This window comes from Lathyrus oleraceus, chromosome 3 (assembly GCF_024323335.1).
Source record: "Lathyrus oleraceus cultivar Zhongwan6 chromosome 3, CAAS_Psat_ZW6_1.0, whole genome shotgun sequence".
NCBI lineage: Eukaryota > Viridiplantae > Streptophyta > Magnoliopsida > Fabales > Fabaceae > Lathyrus > Lathyrus oleraceus.
Genome location: NC_066581.1, coordinates 524,829,638 through 524,838,495, shown reverse-complemented (window position 1 = coordinate 524,838,495; position 8,858 = coordinate 524,829,638).

Genomic DNA, 8,858 nt, shown 5'->3' with positions numbered 1-8,858 from the left:
AGAAGATTCAAAACCCTCTAGGGAACATCAGAGAAGAATAAACCCTATAATGAGTGATGTTGTTAAAGAGGAAGTTCTTAAGTTACTTGAGGCAGGTATAATCTACCAGATCTCGGATAGTAAGTGGGTGAGCCCTGTGCATGTAGTATCTAAAAAGGGAGGCATCACAGTCGTGCAAAACGATAAAGGCGGACATGTAGCAAAACGTTTAGAAGGAGGATGGCGGATGTGTATAGATTATAGAAAATTAAATAAAGCAACTAGGAAGGATCATTTTCCTTTACCATTTATAGACCAAATGTTGGAGCGTCTAGCCAGACACTCTTACTTCTATTATCTAGATGGATACTCTGGATTCTTCCAAATACCTATCCACCCCGAATATCAAGAAAAAACTACCTTTACATGCCCTTATGGAACTTTTGCCTACAGACGAATGTCATTCGGCCTCTATAATGCCCAGCTACTTTCCAACGCTGCATGATGTCAATCTTCGTAGATTACCTAGATGGTATCATGGAAGTGTTTATGGATGATTTCTCGGTTTGCGGATTTGATTTCCACAATTGTCTTGCTAACCTTGAGAAAATCCTGGAGAGATGCGTGGAGGTGAACCTTGTGCTAAACTGGGAAAAGTGTCATTTCATGGTGACCGAAGGAATAGTTTTAGGACATATAGTTTCTAAAAAAGGTATAGAGGTAGATAGAGCTAAAATAGAAGTTATAGAAAACCTAAAACCACCAAAAACCATCAGAGAAGTCTGAAGCTTTCTTGGACACGCTGGATTCTACCGGTGTTTTATTAAGGACTTCTCCAAAATAACTAAACCTTTAACTGGACTTTTAATGAAAGATGCTGAATTCATTTTTGATGAAAAATGTAATGACACATTTAATCTTTTAAAACAAGCATTAGTATCTGCACCCATTATGAAACCACCAGATTGGTCGGAACCTTTTGAGATAATGTGCGATGCTAGTGATTATGCAGTTGGAGCTGTTCTAGGACAAAGGAAAGATAAAAAATTACATGCCATTTATTATGCCAGTAGAACCCTAGATGCTGCCCAACTTAACTACGCAACAACTGAAAAAGAATTACTCGTTGTAGTTTTCGCTATAGACAAATTTAGATCTTATCTAGTAGGAGCAAAAATTATAGTTTACACCGATCATGTTGCCATTCGTTACCTATTAAGTAAAAAAGATGCCAAGCCCAGGTTACTCCGATGGATTCTATTACTACAAGAGTTTGATTTAGACATAAGAGATAAAAAAGGCACTAAAAATGTAGTAGCCGATCACCTTTCTAGGCTAGAACATCTAAAACCTGAACTAGTACCCATAAATGATGATTTCGCCTATGATAGACTGATCGCTAGAGTAGAAACCATTGAAGATAATAACCTAGATCCTTATGAGCACCCTCAAAATTCCTTAAGAATAAGTAATGTACCCTGGTATGCAGATTTCGTTAATTACCTAGCTGCTGATATAGTACCCCCTGATCTTGACTACCACCGCAAGAAGAAATTCTTCCACGATGTGAGAAACTTCTATTGGGACGAACCGCTCCTTTTCAAAAGGGGTCAAGATGGCATTTTTCGCCGTTGCGTTCCAGAAGAAGAGGTAAATAATATTATCAAGCATTGTCATTCTGCACCCTATGGTGGACATGCGAGCACATCTAAGACATACACCAAGATTCTTCAAGCTGGCCTATTCTGGCCTACCATGTGGCGTGACGTCTATGCTTGCATTGTCAAATGTGATAGATGCCAACGCACTGGAAACATTTCAAGACGTGATGAAATGCCTCTACGAAACATCCAGGAAGTAGAACTCTTTGACGTATGGGGTATAGATTTCATGGGACCTTTTCCACCATCCTTAGGAAACAGGTATATCTTAGTAGCTGTAGACTATGTGTCTAAGTGGATTGAAGCTATAGCTGCACCCACAAACGACACTAGGGTAGTAATCAAATTATTTAAAAACTATATATTCCCTAGATTTGGAACACCACATTTAGTCATAAGCGATGGAGGATCACACTTTATATCGAGAATATTTGACAAACTTTTAAGAAAATATGGAGTTAGGCATAGAGTAGCAACACCATACCACCCACAGACTAGTGGCCAAGTAGAAGTATCTAATAGGGAGATAAAACAAATCCTAGAGAGAACTGTTTCTATTTCTAGGAGAGACTGGTCTCAGAAGCTTCAAGAAGCATTATGGGCCTATAGAACCGCTTTCAAAACCCCTATAGGAACTACTCCTTATCAACTAGTTTATGGAAAATCCTGTCACTTACCGTTCGAATTAGAGCATAAGGCCTATTGGGCCATTAAAACTTTGAATTTAGACTACCTAGCCGCTGGAGAAAAACGTACCCTAGACATTCATAAATTAGAAGAACTTAGGCAATCGGCCTACGAGAATGATAAAATATATAAAGAGAGGACAAAAGCCTATCACGACAAAAGAATAGTAAAGAAAAATTTCAATATAGGCGATCCTGTTCTCCTTTTCAACTCTAGGTTACGACTCTTCCCTGGAACGCTACGTTCAAGATGGACTGGTCCTTTCGAAGTATCCAAGATTCTGAGATCCGGGGCCGTAGAAATCAAGAACGATACCTGTAGTCCATTCATTGTAAATGGACAAAGACTGAAGCTCTACGAAGGAGGAGACATTCCAGCATACTACTCAAGCCACACCCTGATTGATCCACCGATTCCTACTACTACAGGTGTATAAATTCTAATCGTCAAGCTAATGACGTTAAACAAGCGCTGCGTGGGAGGCAACCCATGGTTTTTCTTTCATTTTACTTTTTCGCATTTATTTAATTTTAATTTAATTTTATCTTATCATATTTTGCATTGAGACTAAGATTTGAATGGTTTGTATTTTCAGGATCACTTTCTTAACTTTTACAGGATGCAGGATTTCGATGACATGCACGTGGCCTATAGAGATAATGCTCAGAGGGAGCGCTACATGGCTCTGTATCAGCGTCCTATGGCACCCACACGTTATCCCGATCAGCACTGTATGGAGGCACTGGGTATCGAGACGAGTATCCGATTCCTTAGCCACCAGCTTCACTGGGACGAGTTTGCTGATGACTTGAGTAACACCTACAGGAATCTGACTTTAGAGCTCCTGAGTTCATTCGACTATGACCCATATTCTGGACCAAATGGGTATGCTGCTTTCAGGCTTTTCAGAGTTGAGTACTCCTTCAGCCAGAAAGAGTTCGGCGACTTATTGGGTTTCCAGACCACTCCTGATGCTATCCCGGAGACACCTATGGGATATTTTCTGGGTAAGGAGGTTGAGAAATCTTGGAGTGATATATCAGGTGGAGGAAGCCAGGATCCATCTATGCAGCTGTCTCATGTCATACATAACCCCGCCTTCAGATACTTTCAGATGATATTAGCACATTCCTTCCTGGGAAGACCAGATGCAGAGACACTACTGAGTGAAGAGGAGATCTTCCTATTATTTTGTGCATCCCAGTCTCGCCCAGTAGCATGTGGGAACTTTTTATTATACAGTCTTAGCGGTATCTCCAGATCTACCGAAGGAGTCATCCATGTGGGCGGAATCATCACGCAGATTGCTGTCGCTTTAGGTCTGTCTCGCAAGCTGTCACATCTCCGGATCTACTGTAGGTACACTACCATGGACATCGACTTCTGTTTGACCAGAGGGTTGATGAGGAGAGCCTCTTTTCACCCATGTCAGTTCCGATTGCTAGTCGACAGTGAGGCTATCCATTATTTCACATTGCCAGATCCTATGATGACCAGTGTGCATGATCCAACGAATTGGAGTTATGCTCTAGAGGGCCAGGGAGAGACCGTTGAGGAACCGAGATCACCACCCATTGCTGAATACACGCCTACACCACCATCTCCCAGAATCACTGTTTTCTCTAATAATCTTTCATTGCAGACACCCGACATCCGCACTCAGATTGCTGAGTGTCGTAGAGAGATCGCAGAGCTTAGACAGGAGGTGGCTGACCTCACTTTACAGATGGGAGTGTTTGATCTCACCCATGCTACTGAAGCCGACTGTCTATATCAGGAGATCGCAGAGCTCAAGCAAGAAGTAGCCATGCTCCGTGGTTCCTCTCAGGAAGATGACATCCCCACTATATGATCTCACCATTCCATCTTATTTCATCTTTCTTTTATTTTATTTTTCTCGTATTTACATAACTTATCTTATATTATCGCATTTGGAATATTATATAAACTACATCTATACACTGATATTTCTACTTTTATCTATATATGTCTTATTTTTCGTTTTATTTGCATTTTTTATTTTTCAGTTATTTATTTATTTATTAGTCTAATATTTAATTTTTGTTTCATTTTTATTTTTTGTTTTTACCTTTATAAAATTATGCAAGTCAATGATGCTAGGAAAATCACAAAACAAATGCAGCCAGATTTTGCCTTGTGGCGCCCGCCATAGACCCTGTGGCGCCCGCCACAGCGTCTGTAAAAGGTCGGGGCAGAACCCCTTTCTTCACCATTTTTGCAACTAACAACCTTCCAAACCCATTTTTTCACCTTGGAAAAACATCCTTGAACCCACAAAAAGCTCATACTTTTCTAACCACCACACCGTACAAATCATCTTTCCGATTTCCATTTCCATTTTCATCCGTCGGATTTCGTAAAAATCCAACTTTTTCACAAACCACTTCATCTTCTTCATCACTTCTCAAGAGCTTTCAAATGGAGTTTAACGGATTCATTCTTCGAGGAGGGAAACCGGGGGATAGACAAAGAAAAATTATTGAACGGTTGCAAAATCGGGAAATCCTCCCGACAAGGTATGTTGACGAAAACTGTCTCTACACTTTAGATATCTATCATAGCATATTTCATTTATTAGATAATTTAGGTTTGCATAATTTCTTTTCCAATAAAGAACCTACCTATGAGCGGTTGACAATTGAATTTTTGAGTTCCTTAATTTATATTGTCAACCCTAACACTGCTAGCACAGTTGGTACTGTCAAATTTAGAATGTTTGCTGTTGAATACCAATTCAGTACCGACGAACTAGCCAGCTTGTTAGGAATCCCTCATGGGGACGGTGCTATTTGTGAGGCCCCTTAGGATTCCGAATGGTCTGTTGAGGTATTTTCCTTCTGGGAGCGTCTATCAAACACTTCCATAAACTCTTTTGAAGGAGTTCTTGCTCCTTCTCTCCTCGAACGGCACCAAAGGGTACTTGCAAAAGGCAACACGAAGAAGAAATATCTCGGGAAAACCTGCGGGGAATACCAATCCAAGGATCCTTGATGATGTTCTCGTTGGGGAGGAAGAACGTATCAACAACTGATTTTTTCTTTTCCTTTTTTATGCTTTCGAGAAAGACTTTTATGTAGTTATGCATGTTTATTTTATATGGCGTGATGCTCCATCTTGATGGAATAGGCTACGTCCTTTTGGGGATGCAATGTCATGTAATGCATGATTATTTATGCAATGCTGATGCGTGGTCAGGCCTTTGGGTTAGACGGTATGGCAGGAAATGTCTGGAGATTGAGAACATTGGGGTACCAGTAACCACTGGGCTTATCAATTAAGATCAGTGTTCTTTGCTGAAAGGTTAGGGGATGTGTTTAGCGTGACTCCCCGACATTCGCCTTGAACTTAGCAGTCTCTACGCGCCATGGATCTTGCTCTGGACAACCTCAAGAGTACAGAGAGGATGTTCCTTCTCTAGTTAGCCATGCCCCAGTATGTTGGGAATCTGCATGTATTGCCCCAATCACCGATTATGAAGCAGCCTTGTCATGATAGCTATCTCGATCTAACCTGCCCCAGTATCATGGAACTGTATACCTCTGATTAACTATCTCTGAGAGATTGATTTCTTGGATTCCTGAGGTATATTTCCCCAATGTAGGTCTTGGAATAAGCTTCTGCCTATGTTGGCCGATTTCTGAGGGAATGCCCCTGACTAATGTCTTGTAGAGATTTGTTGAATCTCGACGTAACTTCCTTAGATCACTGAATCTTATAGAGATTTATCGACGTGATTGCTTCAGATTGACCGAAAATTGAAGTGTCTTGTCTTTTCTTCTCAACAGAGTTCTTTAGACATTCTGCTTCTTGATATAATCACACGAAGTGGCTGATTGCTGCTCAACGGAGTCTCAGGCTTTCAGCACTCGTTGTGGTTGATCAAAAAAAAAAATTTGGCGCTGCTCAACGGAGTCTTAGGCGCTTGGTCTTCTGATGCGATTAACTGGAATGATTTACTCCCCTGACTATCTGATCTTTGGAGAGATTCGCCGAATCTCGACCTAACTGTTTCAGACTGACCGAATCTTGCTGAAATTTCTTGACATAACTGTCTCAGTTTTATTGAAATATGAGACATCTTGTCCTTCTGCTCAATGGAGTTCTTGGACATTTTTCTCCTTGATGTAATCACATGAGGTAGCTGGTTGCTGCTCAACGGAGTCTCAGGCTCTCAGCACCCGTTGTGATCGATCAAAAAATTGGCGTTGCTCAATGGAGTCTTAGGCGTTTTATCTCTCTGAGTACGATCAAATCAAGGCGACCTGTTTCTGCTCGACGGAGTTCTCAGGTGTTCTGTCTTAGGATTCAATCAGTTGAAGTAATTGGCCTCTGCTTAACAAAGTCTTTGGGCATCATTCTCTTCTAGGGGTATCAAGCTTTCCAATGCATGTTCATTATGGGAAATCTCTTGACATCAACTGCTCACTCATGAGTAACGCATGTTCATTTTTAGAAATGATAATAACAATGTCATGTTTATGCTAATTTTGAAATCCAAGCATGCTCACTGAAATTATGACATATATGAATGCATCACTGATTGAGAATGTCATATCAATATCAACACAAATTATGAGCAAATTATTGAGGAGTCAGTTTTAACATGATCGTTCTAACTATAGTACGCCTTCGAAATAAACTCTTGCTTCAATTAGGTCTTTTGAAGGTTGTAACATGGCCTGATTCACGGTTTTAAAAAGAAAGGATATACGGCTCGAATCTATCCTAACCCATGATAACACTGAAATTTACCGTATTTTCGACTCCGATTTCACATGCATTCTAGTTGTTTTATTATCATTTTGTTGTGTTATTGCTATGTTTTCCTTTGTTTTCAGGTTTTTACTTTAATCGGAGCCCCGATCGAGAAAAGGAGTGAAAAAGAGCTAAAAACCCTAAAATTCAGCATTTTGTACTTGTGGCCTACCCCATGGCTGGCGCCATAGACCCTGCCATGACGTGTCCAAGCACAACTTACCTCAACTTCCACGTTCCCCACTACTTCCACTACGGCGCCTTATTTTATGCTTGTGGCGGGTGCCATGGCCTTGTGGCGGGCGCCACAAGAGGAAAGTTTTTCCCTCCTATTTTCAAGTTGAAGGGCATCCTTGTCATTTCCATCTTTTTACTTGCTTATAAATAGAAACTCGAAATCACTTTTACAATCATCCAAACTTAGAGCAGAGGCAAACTCAGAGCAACTTTGTTTCACTTAGGCATATATTCAGTATTATAAAGTGGTAATCGCTTCGCATTGGAGTGTTACCACAATTGTGTAATCGAGTATGTGATAGAGTCTGTAATCGAGTTTGGAGCACTTTGGAAAGAAGTTAATCCTGCCGCCATTTTCATTTCCGCTTTGCAATTTATTCAACCCTCCGATTGGAGCAGGTTTTTATTACTTGCCTTTATCTTATTTATTTTCCCGCACTCACTTTACTTTATTTATTTTCCTCGCACTCGCTTTAAATTATTTATTTCCTCGCACTCGCTTTAAATTATTTATTTTCTCGCACTCGCTTTAAATTATTTATTTCCTCGCACTCGCTTTACTTTTATTTATTTCTCCGCACTCGCTTTAAATTATTTATTTCCTCGCACTCGCTTTAAATTATTTATTTCCTCGCACTCGCTTTAAATTATTTATTTTCCGCACTCGCACTACTTTTATTTAAATTAATGCACTTTTACTTTACCATGTCTAACTAAATCTATAAGGTTAGAATGTAAGAATCGTAATTGAACCGATAATCCGTACAATTGTTCGTAGAAGCACTTAAGGGCTATTTTAACTTTCAACTTAAGTTTTCCCGCACTTCAATTCCGTTGGGTAAGATCGAAAGTCGTCCAACGTCTTTTTAAACTTAATTGTTTTTAACTATTTCAAAAACAGCGAAAGCGCTTTGTTTAGTTCATTAGGAGATTTTAACATTAAGAAGAAAAGAGATTTTAAAACTATTTTCGGACACGTTTATAAGTTTAGAGTCTGGTTCGTAAGAACCTCTTTTGGTTAAGAAATCCAGGTTATAATACTTTTCAACTTAGTCAAGATACTATATTTCTTAAAAATAGGTTTACTACTCTAACGCAATGCGCGCCTTTTTATAAGTGAGAATAAGAGGGTTTGATTAGGGAGTACAACTCGGTTCTGAATACGCGAAAGCGACAGTTCCTGTTAAATTAGTTCTTTTCAAAGTAGGAAATATTGCCCATAAGTAATTCTATTAGCAAGTACTTGGATTATTAATTGATTACGTGAATTACATTCGACCCTGTCTTTATTAATTAATCTTTATTCAACACTTTACTTTTCATTGCACACTCCAAAAACACTTATTTTGCTTGCCTTTGATAAACACCATAACGATAGATAACAATAGATTGACACTTGGTCTCTGTGGATTTGATAATCTTTTATATTACTCTGACGCGTTCCTATACTTGCGAAACACCGCATCAACCCATCTGCTCTTCGTGATGTTCTCCAGTCCTACGTTCAGCCAGCTTGAT